The sequence below is a fragment of the Drosophila mojavensis genome, unplaced genomic scaffold, assembly GCF_018153725.1.
Source record: "Drosophila mojavensis isolate 15081-1352.22 unplaced genomic scaffold, ASM1815372v1 contig_108, whole genome shotgun sequence".
Lineage (NCBI taxonomy): Eukaryota > Metazoa > Arthropoda > Insecta > Diptera > Drosophilidae > Drosophila > Drosophila mojavensis.
The window spans coordinates 1,389,135-1,405,000 of record NW_025318636.1 but is presented as its reverse complement, the minus strand read 5'-3'; the positions used below and the strand labels follow the sequence as shown (position 1 = coordinate 1,405,000).

The following is a 15,866-nucleotide window of genomic DNA, read 5'->3' as shown; positions in this document are numbered from 1 at the left end:
TTAAATTTTTTTTTAAATGTCCGTATTTGTAGCGCGGATCGATATCCGCGATGATAAACTCGATAGTTTATCATTAAAAATCGATAACTCATCCCGATCTTTTTTATCGATTAAAACCTTATCGAAAATCAGTTTTAAAATTATATCTTCTACACCTTTATTGCTAGAGTCTTCAAATTTTATATGCATACTTATATGCAATTTATGCAATTTCGGTTTTGTTAAAATTTACCTCCACCTCTATATCCACCCCCTCACCCTCACTTTTGTAAAAGGCGTATTTCAAATACTAGAAACTTGTGCTTTGGCTAATGCATGCATATCCATGTTATAATCATAATCTGAAAGTTTCATGAAAATAGTACACCCACAAAAAGTTATTAAACAATTAAGTTCCCATAGTATGCATGCTTGTGTGTGTATGTGTGTGTGTGTGTGTGTGTGTGATGTATGCGTGTGTTTATATATGCTGTGTGGGCGTGAGTGCGTGTGTGTGTGTGTTTCTTGTGTAAGCTGAAAGACGCGAAAAATTATTGAAATTGCTCTAAGGGTTCAGGGGATCTCGTAGTCGAGCAGTCTCGACTAGGGCTTTCTTACTTCCTTTATTTATTTATTTAGTAATTGTGTGTCCGCTATCTTCTGTTTGTACGAACACACGCTCATACATATGTACATACATACATGTATGCACATATGAGCAGCTTTTGATTTATTTGATTTTCACTCGCGTACTTCTAAAGAGCCCAGCAACACAATTAGCATATAAATTCACAATAAAAAGTTCCACATACATATGCACGGCATATTTACTAAATAATAAACTTAAATTGCTAAATTGGTTGTTTTGCTTTGTGTCGAAGCAGCTGAGATCGTAACTAGTATCAATAACTTTTTCGATAATTATCACCGACCCCCACAATTTCGTGACGGTAGGTTTGTACAATCAGAATTCATCGAATTTAAAAAACTATTGCAAAATAAATAGAAAATAGATTTTTTTAGTCTTGTTTTTTTTTTCCTTTATTATACTCATTCACGAAAGTGAATTAGTATATTGGTTTTGTGCAATGCACTATGGGTAAAAAGACCGATATTTTGGCATAAATCAAAAAAATTGTTTTTCAGTATCCGCCAACTGTTTTCATATTCTCATTTAGAAAACTCCAGCCGACTTAAAAACAATTTTGATAAAATTTTGCGGACTACCCATAAAGTTTTAAGCTTCGTCAAAGGTAGCTGATTCAAGGTTACATGGTAAATTGAAGAAAGCGCGGGAAACGATGCTCTACTTTAAACGTGTGTAAATCTTTTGGTGTTTGAAATAGTATACAATATTTTTTATGGAAATGATTCAGGAAGCTTTATTAAATAAGATGATTGAAAAATTTGTTGTAGTTCTGTGACTTATCGTCCAATTGTGCAAAGTGTTGCTATTGTGCATTTGTAGATAAAAACTAACATTAATATGTGTGCTTCGTTAGATATAACTTTTGATCCCTCAAAGGTATTTGAAATGTTTAAATTGGAAGCTGTGTATAAATCTTTTCTAAATCCAATAATAAAAAGACACCTTGCTCATTCTTGCTCCTTCACAAAATAATCGACATTACAGATGAGCTTTGCAATTCCATGCTGCTAGAAGTGTGGAGCAGCAACAAGCGACAACAAAGCGCTTCAAAAGATTATTTCGTTAAAAAATAAGTAAAGAGAAAATATCGGACGATAAATATAAATCAATTAACTATAAAGTAAAAAAAAATTGTTGGATTTATCAAGTATCATTTAACAAAATGCAATCGATTGCTGATTAGAGTCAAGTATTAAGGTCAATGCGTACGCCAGATCACCTAAAAGAGCAGGCTGGAAGCAATTAAATTATAACGATAATGGTCCACGATTAAAAGAGAAATCGGCTTCTGAGCTTGCCCCAGAGTATGATAACACGACGCCTCTCTGCATTAGTTTCGTTGAAAAAATTAACGGAAAGGGATACAACATTAGTTTTAAAGTGGTAAATCTAATGACGGCAACGCAGCAAGAAGAGCTTTTGGAAATGTTGAGTTGTTTTTTTACCATTTTAAATTTTGACCAATAAATCTTATCAACCGTTTCTATAATATTAATTGCTATCTCTTTCGAGCATAAGGTGAACTCCGGGAAATTTAAAGCTCTGTGTCAGAAAACATTCAATTTGTGTTTGTTATATTATATTTTATATATAATATTTTTGCTATCCAATGCCCGCAACTATCCACCACATTTTGGTGCATGGGCATCAAATAATGGACATCTGTATACTTCCAGTTGAGAGCTTGAGTGAGCACATTTGAAGCACTAAATAAAATTACAAAAACAATCGAAAATCCCATGCTAGGAAGTGCAGGCGATTACAAAATATAAGTGGCGTATTCAATAGAGCACTAGACTCATCAGACCCACTTATTTCTAGTCTCAGTTTGAAAGAACGAGGTCTGTGCCAGAGCTTTGAACCAAGGGGCGAGCAGTGGCGAAGTTGAAGTCATGGAGGCCAAATTCGACAACTGCTACACTGTGTATGAGAGGTGTACGACGCACCCGGGGGGGCAAATCGACGCACTTTCCGCATCGAGTATACCGCCCGCTCCTATGTCCGCTACTTTCGCCTCGTCTGGAGGCTTTCGCCTTCCACGGCGACTAATTGCGCTGGCCAACATTCCACGACCTTTTTACTGCAATTTATATTCAGAATCCACGCTTGACTCCGGTGGAAAAGTTATACCACCTCAATTCAAAGACAGCAGGGGATACAAATGCCTTAATCGCAGAGTATCCTCTCACAAACGACGACTTTGCATCGGTTTGGGGCTCCTTGTGTGATCCGTTCGAAAATAAGCGGCTGTTACTGGCTGGCTGGACTTTAGTCACTTTCTTAGCGAGCGTGCTCTGGCTCTCGAGGCTATGGAAGAAATCGTTCTGCACCAACAGTTCCAATCTCAGTTCCGAGATGCGCGAACTCTGCCCCTCTAGTCAACTCCTTCACAAGTGAATTCGAAGAGCACAATGTGCGATCTGTGCTCAAAACAGAACCATCCGATTTCGCCCTCGGTTTCTTCAGCTGTCTATCCATGAACGAGAGGCATACATCAAAGCAAAGAATCTTTGCCTGAACTGCTTCGCTAAGGGTCACCAATTACGAGAGTGTACCAGTACGCACAACTGTTTCAAGTGTAATGGTCGACATAACACCCTACTCCACAGGGACAATACTCTTCCTAGCCCCAATTCGTACGCAAGTTATGTGTAACGTCCAAACGTATCTGACTGCCAACACGAGAACTATCTATCCCGCCCGTGCTTTAGTCGACTCAGGATCCGAAACAACTTTCATTTCAGAGCGACTATTCCGCAAAATCAAGTTGCCCTTCAAATCCGTGCAGACTCAGGTTTCCAGCTTAAATCATGCAGTTACAGCTGATGCGCAAAAGCTATGCAGCTTTGGTTCATCTTCGAATCCGAGACTACGAATCGAAGCTTCTGCTCTCGTCCTTCCAAAACTTGCCGGTAAACTCCCTTCATCCCCAATTCCACAACTCTTATTGAACCAGCTTCCGAATATTCAGCTAGCTGATCCCGAGTTCTACAAGGGTTCAGAATTTGAATATTTTCTAGGTCTAGAGACTGTTTTCGGTTGGGTACTGACTGGCCCACTTTCACGAACTTCACCGGAAATGTTCTCGTCCTTCACAACTGAAGTCTCCGTTCCGGGTGAGACGAAACTTGAGATTCTGACAACCTTGTCATCTCCTGTAACTCTTCCATCCCGAGTACCCGACAACACCACTAAAAAAGTGAGGGTCGGTTTCAATGAGAGCCTGAATGATATTCTTCATTCAGGCCGATCATTCCAACCCGATCCTCGTCCTCCTTGTGCTGTCGAACTAACCTCCATGTTATGTTCTAACGAGCAAGCAATTCAATCTCCAACTCATTCGTTCTTCCAGATAAAGACGCCGTCATTAGAAAGCAGCAAGCCACGCGGTACCAATTCCTTCCAGTGCCGCGTGTGCCCAGGAGCCCTCCGAACAGCGAACGAACAGCGTTTTCTGGACCTTTCAGAGGAGAAACGGATGTGTGCGGTACTTATACATAAGTACTGCACGAACTGCTTGGCTCACGAGCACTCCGGGCAATCTTGCCGCAACAAGGGACGTTGCAAAACGTGAGGCCAGGATCACCACACGCTCCTGCATCTCCAGGAATCAGCATGTCACTCCGCCCCCGACTCCTAAAGAGGCGGTCACAGCTCCACTGACGGCCTTGATCCGCACACCAACAGGTCTCCACGCACACACGCGATATCTTAATTTGCAAGGGGGGGGGGAGTATGTTAATGCCAAATCCCATTAACAGAGTGCTGTTAATAACATAACATTGTGTGGTGCGGGAGGAGCAATTCTTGTTAATGGGATCTGGCATTAACATACTTCAGTTCTCCTACTGCTTCGCTGTGCTTAGCGCTGTGTCGCTGTACTGCGACAAGGAAACTACAACCCGGTATTTTTACTTATCGGCAACGCCACCACTCCAACATGGATGAATACACTATTATGTGTATTTTTTTAAAAAGATTGAAAAATATTACACGTGAGTTCAGAAATGTGTATTCATTATACTAAATCATTTCAATAAATGCTCATTTGTTTATTACATGTCAAAAATTTGTTGTCAGATTCTGTATTTATGTATTTGGTGCAAAATATCTCGATAGTTCAGTTAGGTACTGTTATATATGTTTGTTTTAGAAATTGATTTGTGTAAATTATGTATCAAATTAAAGATTTATTCTACAGGTTAACCAATGAGTAAATGTCATTTAATAGGTTGTCTATGATTTTGTCTCGATTGTTTTATGTGGTTTTGTGCGAGTGTATATTCAGTATTATTATTAATAAAAATGCCGCGACCTAGAAGATCTAATCTTTCCCACGAAATATCGGGAGTTATTTATCTGACGAAGAACGAGAAATCGCCCGAGAAGAGCGCCGCGTTAGTATGGAGCAAAGAAGAGCCTTAATTCGTGCTTCTCAAATACAAAGAGATACAAAGAGAGGCAGCCCGTGAAACGGCTAGATTAGAAACGTGAAATCGTCGAGGGATGATCTTCGAAGTGCAAGAAGAAATGGTTCATGTATTGATTTGAATCGCATGTGAGCATGGCGCAGTTAAGTGTACCACAAATAAAATAGGCACGAGATGAGCGAAACCAGCAAAGACAATTAGAACGAAGAGAAGCGCGGAGATTCGGAGTCAACAGAAGTAGAGGAATTGACCGACAACGTCAACAAGTGCTTCGAGCACTTACATCACATTCACTTCATCGCCTAGCATTTCATTATAAGACTGATGTTGAGTATTACGCTCATTCCAAAGTGGTCATTGGTACATTGGACAAGGAATGCCCGCACTGCCATTCCCTTAAATTTAAAAATGTGTAAGGTTACTTTATCTTAGCCGGGGTCAGAGTCTCAGTCTGCCCAGGGCCATAACTTACAAGACATTTATAAGTTACTACGGGACGTACAGTGTTGGAGGAATGGGAGAGGGGAAGGGTACCATTTGAGGTTAGGTGACCACGTGGCCTGAACTCGCCGACCACGCCCACGCGTTTGCACGCGGGAAGGCGGCAGCGATCGAGTGGCGCGATCAAGCGCACTCTAGATCGCTGGGGTCGGGGTTGCGAAGGCGTGCTGTGGGGTGTTAATGGAGCCACTACGATTGGTAGACCGCGGATCGAGGAACGCCCAGCGTTGCCGCCGGCGTTCACTCAAGACCACGCGATTTTACTGCCAGAGTTTTGACCCTCCGGCGAACGGGTCGTGACCTCGTTCCAACTACCAATTAGTGTTGTCGTGGTTAGTAATGATTAGTAAACTAGTAAACTGGTTAGTAAACTAACTACGAATAAATACGAAACCATCTCTACGTGCATATCCTTACTTTATTAATCTTGTCACCTTATAACCTTTATATCTGCTAATCAATTTTATTTTTCTCTTTTGAGCGCGTCTGCTCACATCGAGAGCTCCAGACTGACTAAAATCTGCACGCAGCTTTCAATCCTCTTCTGCCGCTGTGCAGATTTCACCACGCGACCAGCAATCCAATTCACCACCGCGAGCTTTCGAGCTGCACGGTTGCAATGCTGATCGCGTGCCCGCCCACTCATTTGAATTTCGCTTACTTTCTAAAGCTAATCGCTACGGCACTTACATCTAATTATTAACTACTTAGTGCTACCTTACAAACTAACGCTTATTCTACTTACTGCCTAATAATAATCACCTAATATCAACTTACGTCCTACAACTGAAATATAAACAATGATTTCAAAATATAACCTTAATAACTACAAAAAATCAAAATCCATAACAACGTAATTCCATTTCATTTCCTTTAATCGCTACCAAAAATCAAACTATGCCTCAAATCCTATTCACCATAACAAAAATCCATTTCATTTCAATATCTTTACTTATTACCTACAAACATGTAAGATGGACAAAAAAAAAAGGCCACCTTACAAATGAGCCAACCGGGATATGCTGCTCATCAAAAGGAAAGCTCCCAGATGCGAAAATTCAATTAATGTTTTCAAATGACATCGTTTGGCGCAACGGAAATAGTCAAAACTAGTAAGAAAGCTTTAGTCGAGACTGCCCAACTACGAGATCCCCTGAACCGTTCGCGCAATCGATACTTCAATAATTATTCGCACATGCACACACACACACATAGTTATATGCATGCACGCATAAACACGCATTGGCTGCAGTGGTGGCTTACTATGGAAACTGAATTATTTAATTACTTTTCTTGTGGATAGACTATCTTCATGAAACTTTCAGATTATGATTATAACATGGATATGCATGCATTTGCCAAAGCACAAGTTTCTAGTATTTGAAATACGTCTTTTACAAACATGTGGGTGAGGGGGTGGATATAGGCGTGGGGGGTAAATTTTAACGAAAACCGAAATGTATAAAATGCATTTAAATCTACATTAAAAATTTTGAAACTTCAGCTTTTTAGGAGATATAATTTTATAACTGATTTTCGATAAGTTTTTTTGTTGATAAAAATAACGTGGCAACTTATCGATTTTTAAAGCAAACCTCGGTATTCGCGTGGTATAAACTGACATTTTACACAAAAAATTAGGTCTCTAGCTCTTGTATCTTCAGAAATCGATGAGTTCAAACATACTGACAGACGGACAGGCAGACAAACGGACAGGGCTAAATCAACTCAGCTCGTTGCCCTGATCAAGAATATATATACTTTGTGGGGTCTGCCACGCCTCCTTCTGCCTGTTACATACATTTCAACAAAGCCATTTCCCATTGAAAATGGGTTTAGGGTATAAAAAGTTATAAAGCTTTTGAAAAAGCAATCGGACTTAGTGTCCAGATTGAAACAATTAGACTCATCCGAGGCTATTAGGCCACCTAGCGAAATTTTAGGAGAGCTAGACAAAATAAAAGAAGAAATAGAAAATAATCATAACTGATTGTTAAAAATGGGGGTAATAGGCTATGCATATTTTACCAATAAAGAATTTGATAAGCCAAGTCGAACAGCTAAAACAATATTTGTTAGAAGTATGAGGACTAGAGTAGAGGTGCCGAACTATCGATAGTGAGCACCATCGATAGTGGGCGATTGTAAATTCGGAACCATCGGTGCTTGTCAATAGTACCCCGATAGCCCCCAATAAGAAATAGAGGTGCCAAACTATCGGTGGTGGGCCCCATCGATTGGGGACGATAGTAATTTCGAAACCATCGATAGCTGTCGATAGTACCATCGATTGTGGTCGATAGTCGCAATAAAAAACTGTGATTCCTAGCCTTACAAATTTGAACACTTCAATTTTGTGAAATTCCATTTTAAGATAAATGCTGATTTGACTTAAAAGCTAAAACCTAAAAACTATTAAGTTATGGTTTTTATTGTAGTGATCGATTTTTGTTGTCTGCAAATAAGTGCCTTTCACACACACAATAAAAAAGACAGAAATTGTTTTTTTCGCGTATGGTTTAGCTCGCTCGCGCTCTGAGCGAGACAGTTATTTCAGTTTTCGTCTCACTCAAGTCAAGCACTGATCGTTTGCTTGAGTTAAATGAATTGAAATAAGAAATAAGAGGTTAGAGTTTTTGCAATGCATTGTCAAAATACTTTTGCGTTGTCAAAATACTTTTGTAAATACACACGAAGATCATTTCTGTTGAGTTTTTTGCTGAGAGTCTATGTGTAAGCGAAAATCGTATTACTCTTTACGCGACACTCATTTGAGACCGTCACACCAATGAGTTAATCTGAAGCAAACAGAGAGAGAGATTGTGTCTGCACAATCATACCGGTTATGTTATGAAGCAGAGCATATTCGAAAAAAACGATCAATCATCATTTGCAATCTATAATACAAAATTAAGAAAAATTATAATTATTAATCACGCACCTTTGACGATATTATCGTCTACTATCGAGACATTGAACCATCGATAGTTCAGTCGCTCGATCGTGCCCGACCATCGATAGTGACGATAGTGCCATCGATAGTTTGGCACCTCTAATATGAAAGAACTGTAATTAAATATTTAAAAACTTTGCCTATTCCATGTTCTAAATGATAAAAATTCTTTAAAATAACAAACAACTAAGAACGTTGCATTCAGGCGTTACCAACTGCGGAATACTCATTCACATCCCATAACCAATTTAGTGGCTAAGTTTAGTTCTAATACTATAGAAAATTCAGTTTTTTAAGATTTGCCCCGTCCCTACTAGGCATAGCAAATCAATTGAATTTTCCGATTTGCCACGCCCCTAGTAGGCGGATTGGGAAAATTTGAACATTTTATGAATCGGAGATATATACGAGTATGTGTTCCAAATTTCAAGTCTCTAGCTTGAATAGCGCCGAAACAAACTGCGTTCATACGGACAACCAGACGGACAGCAAGACGGACAATGCAAAAAACCAATATACTAATTCACTTTCGTGAATGAGTATAATAATTCGCTTTCGTGAATGAGTATAAAAATCAGTTTTTTTTTACTAAATTCAATGAAGTAACAAGTAAGAAAACTCTAGTCGAGAATGGTCGACTAGATACTACCCTGCACCTAACTAATAAAAATGCCCATGTAGTATGCTAAAATTTCAATTTCGATGTATTTAAAAATATAAATGATATACAAAACTCACATAATAAAATATAACAAGTAAGAAAGCTCTAGTCGAGAGTGCCCGACTACGAGATCCCCTGAACCCTTCGAGCAATAGCTGTTTCCATCATTTCTCGCGTCTTTCTTCTTACACAAGACACACACACGTACACACACGCTAATACCCACAATCATATACACCCACATCATACGCACACACACACACACACGCACACACACAGAGATACGCACGCACGCATAAACACGCATTGGCTGCAGTGGTGGCTTACTAAGGGAACTTAATTGTTCAATAACTTTTCTTGTGGATGTAGTTTCTTCATGAAACTTTTAGATTATGATTAAACCATAGATATGTATGTATTTACTAAAACACAAGTCTCTAGTATTTGAAATACGCCTTTTACAAGCATGTATAAAATGTATATAAGTATACATAAAAAATTGGAGACTCTAGCTTTACAGATGTAGGAGATATAAATTTATTACTGCTCGAACTCGATATGCGCGTGCTATACACGGACCTAGGAAAAAAATTTCAAGTCTCTAGCTCTTATATCTTCTGAGATCGACGCGTTCAAACATACGGACAGGTCTAAATCAACTCAGCTCGTCGCCCTGATCAATATTTTATGGGGTCTGCCACGCCTCCTTTTGCCTGTTACATACATTTAACAAAACCATTATACCCTGATTTCCCATTTTCAATGGGTTCAGGGTATAAAAATTAGCATAAGTTGCACCGATCGGGATTCGAGACCGCGACTTCTAAATCGAGCATCATGCCGCTACTCACTACGCCACCTCACTTTTGGAAGCTGCGTTGTCAAAACTCAAATAGATTCACCGCTGCAGCGCCATCTACCAAAACTAAACCAAATTAACAGCTAATGTGTTTCATCATATTATATTGATTTGAAATTAAAAAAAAAATGAAAAATCATTCACAATTAACTATAGTGGCATCTGACTTGAACTTCAATGTTTTTATTCGATAAAAACATAACGGGATGTTTTATCGAATTTGAAAAGCAAACTCGACATCCGCGCTGTATATACGGTCATTTAAAAAAAAATTCAAGTCTCTAGCTCTTATATCTTCGGAAATCGACGCGTTCAAACATACGGACAGACAGACAACGGACAGACAGACAGACGGATAGGGCCAAATCAACTCAGCTCGTCGCCCTGATCAAGAATATATATACTTTGTGGGGTCTGCCACGCCTGCTTCTGCCTGTTACATACATTTCAACAAAACCATTATACCCTAATTTCCCATTGAAAATGGGTTCAGGGTATAACAAGTAAGAAGACTCTTGTCGAGACTGCTCGACTAGGAGATACCCTGAACCCTCTAATCTGATATTCTAACCACTCTGCACGTCTTTTCGGCACACATACTTACACACGCACGTATTAGAACGCGCTCTGCTAACTGCGCAGTAAGCAGCGACTGCGCTTGGGCTGCGCTGCAGTGTGCGTAACATTATAAGAATTTATTTGTTGAATAATTTAATTTATAGACGTACACTCTTAATGAAACTTTACAAAGGTGAAGTTGAGGGGGGTGAATATAGGGGTGGAGGGTAAATTACAACAAAAATCGAAATTATTTAAAATACATATAAGTCTACATTTAAAATTTGCAAGCTCTAGCTCTAAAGGTGTAGGAGATATAATTAAATAACTAGCTTTCGAAAGGGTTTTTATCGATATTAAAATATCGGGAGTAGTTATCGATATATAGAGAAAAACTCGATATGCGCGTGATATACACGGACCTAAGGAAAAAATTTCAAGTCTCTAGCTCTATATCTTCTGAGATCGACGCGTTCATACATACGGACGGACGGACAGACAGACGGACAGGGCCAAATCGACTCAGCTCGTCGCTCTGATCAAGAATATATATACTTTGTGGGGTCTGTCACGCCCCCTTCTGCCTGTTACATACATATCAACAAAACCATCATACCCTGATTTCCCATTTAAAATGTGTATAATTATATATAGATAGATATAGTGATTTTTCCAATTCCGCTATATTGTAGGCAGTATTAATGCTAGATACCTGAAATTTGGTATATATACGCGGGTTGACCACTCAAGTCCAACGAGCTATGGTAGATATATGTCCGCCCATAGGGGGCGTGACAAACCGCAAAAGTTTATATCTCCTACAGTTTAAGAGCTAGAAGCTTCAAATTTAGATAGTTGAGTTACTGGTAGCCTCCTTTATCGATGCCCCAAAAATAATTATTTTAGCCTCTTTAGGGGCGTTTCATATCGAAAAATACTATGTAATTTTCACATTTCTAAGAACTGGCAAAAAATTAGGAGTCTACGGCTACTAGGGGCGTGGCAATCGGAATTTATAATGCCCGAATTGCGGCATTTATATGCGTCAGCCATCTATTTATGTATTTGTACATATAAATAAGCTTAATAGATATTCATAATACGGAAAGAAACATTTTTATGAAATTTAAAAAATATTAAAGCAGCTAAAATAACATAACGGGATTTGAACTCGCACCCAAGCCAAATAGCATGTTTGTTAAAATAACTAAAATGAAGATCGCCAGGTTCTTAGAATATGTTAGAGTACCCATTTATGTGTACATACATACAATGAGCGCGTGTATAAGACTGAAATGCTTGATGCTGTGCGTGCAGACTTACATAATTATACATATGTATGTATTTGCGTATATGTATTTGAGGGCTATTTAAGAAGAAACAAATTTAAACTTATAAAATTAATCGACTAAGAACAAGTAAGAAAACTCTAGTCGAGAGTGCTCGACTAGATGCTACCCTGAACCCAACTAATAAAATGCCCATTTAGTATGGCTAAAATTTCAATTTCGATGTATTTAAAAATATAAATTAAATAGAAAACTCATTTATGAAAATATAAAAATATTTTGTAATTGTTTAAAAAAATTGACACCAGTTGCACCGATCGGGATTCGAACCGCGACTTCTCAATCGAGCGTCATGCAGCTAACACACTACGCCACCTCACTTCTGAAAGCGGCGCTGGCAAAACTCAAATAGATTCACTGCTGCAGCGCCATCTACCAAAACTAAACCAAACTAACGGCTGATGTGATTCAAAGAATGTTTCAGAAGTTTGAATGTATGTGTGCACACGTATACGATGCTGTTGTAGCTGCTGCACGTGCGTTTGTTAATTGGCCAAATATTTTTTATTAATTTTTGACTGAACGGAATTTAATGAAACTTTCAGCATATGATCTACATATTATATTGAATATTTGAGAAATTTAAAAAAAAAAGAAAAATCATTCACAATTAGCTATAGTGGCATCTGACTTGGACTTCAATGTTTTTATTCGATAAAAACATAACGGGATGATTTATCGAATTTTAAAAGCAAACTCGACATCCGCGCTGTATATACGGTCATTTAAAAAAAAATCAAGTCTCTAGTTCTTATATCTTCGGAAATAGACGCGTTCAAGCATACGGACAGACGGACAGGGCCAAATCGACTCAGCTCGTCGCCCTGATCAAGAATATATATACTTTGTGGGGTCTGCCACGCCTCCTTCTGCCTGATACATACATTTCAACAAAACATTATCGAAAACCAGTAATAAATTTATATCTCCTACATCTCTAAGGCTAGAGTATCCCAATTTTATATGTATACTTTTATTCATTTTATACAATTTCGGTTTTTCAAAATTTACCCCTCACCGTCAGGCGTCTTTCAAATACTAGAGACTTGTGCTTTGGCAAATGCATATCTATGTTACATTAATAATCTGAAAGTTTAATGAAGATAGTCCACCCTCAAAAAGTTATTAAACAATTAATTTCCCAAAGTAAGCCAACACTGCAGCCAATGCGTGTTTATGCGTGCGTACGTATGGCTGTGTGTGTGCGTGTGTGTATGCGAATAATTATTGAAATATCAGTTGCTCGAAGGGTTCAGGGGATCTCTTAGTCGGGCAGTCTCGACTAGAGCTTTCTTACTTGTTTATTATATTATGTTCGATTTCTAAATTGTTAAGGAGATGATTCATAATAGTTTCCCTATCATCATCGTCCATGAGGGCGGTGAGCCACTTCTGAGTTTTTCCTATAGCGTTAATGAGACCGCGTTTCTGTCTTGTTAGTGGGTTTGGGGTTATTAATCTTATTTTAATTCTTATGGTTTCTATTTCTGCGTCTAGCCTATGTCTGTTTTGTTTAACTAAAATATTTGTATTATTCTGTATTATGTTTGTTAATTCTAATATTTCTTGTGTGTTTATTATATGTAGAACCATTTAGATTGGGGTTATATTAATCATTACAGGTACATGATGATGATTGTTATTATTACCTGAAAATTTGGTAGGTCTTTTAACGTTTGTTGGAGGTTTTGTAAATTTGCTTTTCTGAATTTGGGTTCTTCTTTGTGTCTTAGGTTTTTATAATTTTTAATAAATCCCTCTGTTCTATTTTTTATGTAAGTTTACCTACTATCGTTTAGTTTTGCTATTTTTTCGGATTTTTCTGCTGACATCTTTCGTACAATTTCAAGTGATCTACTTTGCGATTTTGTACTTCAAATGGTGTGGATTTCGAGGTGGTGTGGTATGTGTTATTGTAAAAATATACAGCTCTCGCCATTTGTTCGATTATGGGTCTTTTCTATGTTTGGTGTACGAATTTTCTCTGTTAGTGTGTTATTTAGTCTTTCGACATCGCTATTGCCAGTGTGACTGCTTGGCTTTGTTGAATGGTATTTTATACCTTCTTTTTCTAGAAATTCCCTGACGTTAAGACTGTTAAGTTCGTTGTCGAGGACAAACTTATGGACCTTCCCTTTTATTGACAAGAATTGTTGAATGTGTTCTACGATTGTGACGCTATTTCTATCGTTTAGTGGGAAGCAAGTGGCGTGTTTTGAGAATTTGTCAATGAATATTGTAAAGGATTGTTTTGAATTTACGTATGTGTACGTGTAGTATCTCATTGCAAGTTCTTGGTGTTTCTGTTAGATAAAAATAGGTTTTTTATGGGGTTTCTATCGTGTTTCCCAGCACTACAAACGTCACAGTTATTGATTATTCTATGGATATGGGTCTTAAAGTTGGGGTGGTAAATTTAGTTTGAACTTCTGATAAGTTGCAACTATCCCGCAATTGCCACTCTAGTTTTTATGAAATACGGCTATTTGGGTATCTTCAGAGTTCATATCCCTAACGAACCTAGTGCACCTTACAAATTTTATTTTTGGGTTGGAAGTGTATTCTTTTGCTATTATTTTTTGTAATTGGTAGAACTCGTGGTCACTGAGGTGTGAAAAAACTCCTTTTCTCCTGTTGGTTTTTCACGTCGGAGGATGTTTATTGCTTGGTTGTCTTCTACGTCTTTCTTGCTAATGTAAATTCTCTTTTTGTCAAACACCTGTACGGTGGTTTCGGTTCCTATAAAAATTAATTGTACATTGTACATCTGTTAATTGCTGTATAGACATGTCGAAACCCTGACCCTCTTCTTTAGAGTAAATCGTCGTGCGACTGGGTGGCTTTCTTGAGAAAGGACTGCTCCCACCGCGAAATTACTGACATCTGTAGTAATAGTGAACTTCTTGGAAAAATTAGGGTATCGTAGAACTGGACTATTTGTAACTAATGTTCTAGACTTTTCAAATGCTACTATATTGCTTGGGTCGTCAGTGTTGATCGTTTTGTTTTTCTTCAGATATCTTGACAAAGGGAATGCATTCCTAGGAATGACTTGATCTGCTTTACAGTCTTGGGTAATTTTAAGTTCTGAATAATATTTACCTTATCTGGGTTCGGTTTAATGCCGTGAGTGGTCAAGATATGACCGAGGAATTGCGTTTCTTTTTTTAGGAAGTCACATTTATCTACTTGGGTTTTTAAATTGGCTTCTTTTAGAGTTTTGAATATTTTTCAGGTAATCCAGAGTTTCCCGGCGCCCGCGACTCTGAAGAAGTTACGACAGTGCCTAGGCGTCGTGGTGCAGACGATTTGTGCCGAACTTCTCGTCGCTGGTGGATCCGATGACGAGACTCCTCAAGAAGGGCCAAAAATGGGCGTGGGGCGAAAAGCAGGATGAGTCGTTGCTAGCGTGTCCCGACTTTTCGACGAGGTTCGTGCTGCAAGCAAACGCCAGCGATTACGGCTTGGGCGCAGTGCTCACTCAAGAGCAACGGGTGATCGCTTCCGCTAGCCCTAAACTGTTGAAAGCGGAGTTCAACTACTCAACCACGGAGAAGGAGTGCCTCGTGATCGTTTGGGCGATCAGGAAGATGCGGTGTTACTTGGAGGCTACAGGTTCGACGTAGTCACGGCAGGATCGCGAGATGGGCGCTGGAATTACAGCAATACCAGTTTGGCGTCCACTATCGACGGAGGAAACTAAATGTCGTGGCCGACGCACTCTCTCGACAACCTCTGGAACGCTGTCAGCAAATAGTGGAGGGCACTCCCCCTTGCAAATGGATAGTGAGGATGCGAGGGAGGATCAAGGAAGAGGAGGATTATATTCCTGAAGTTGTATGTCCCCGCCCACCAGATAGGTAGGGTACTGCCAGAGTGCCACGATGCTTCCACGGCGGGACACCAAGACGTGAGGAAGACGGCAAT

The 15,866-nt window shown here is 39.0% G+C and overlaps 1 protein-coding gene and 1 long non-coding RNA gene across 10 annotated transcripts in view; one reads left to right on the top strand and one right to left on the bottom strand.

The window, feature by feature from the left end:
* The window catches only part of LOC122757635, a 19,261-nt gene extending 14,427 nt beyond the window's left edge, over positions 1–4,834 (top strand). For both annotated transcript variants that reach the window (XR_006357734.1, XR_006357733.1), the window contains exon 2: positions 3,981–4,834. This is a non-coding gene — a long non-coding RNA (uncharacterized LOC122757635). The remainder of the gene's footprint in view (positions 1–3,980) is intronic.
* The window catches only part of LOC6578211, a 75,412-nt gene that overhangs the window by 6,740 nt on the left and 52,806 nt on the right, over positions 1–15,866 (bottom strand). The gene's annotated exons all lie outside the window — the stretch shown is intronic.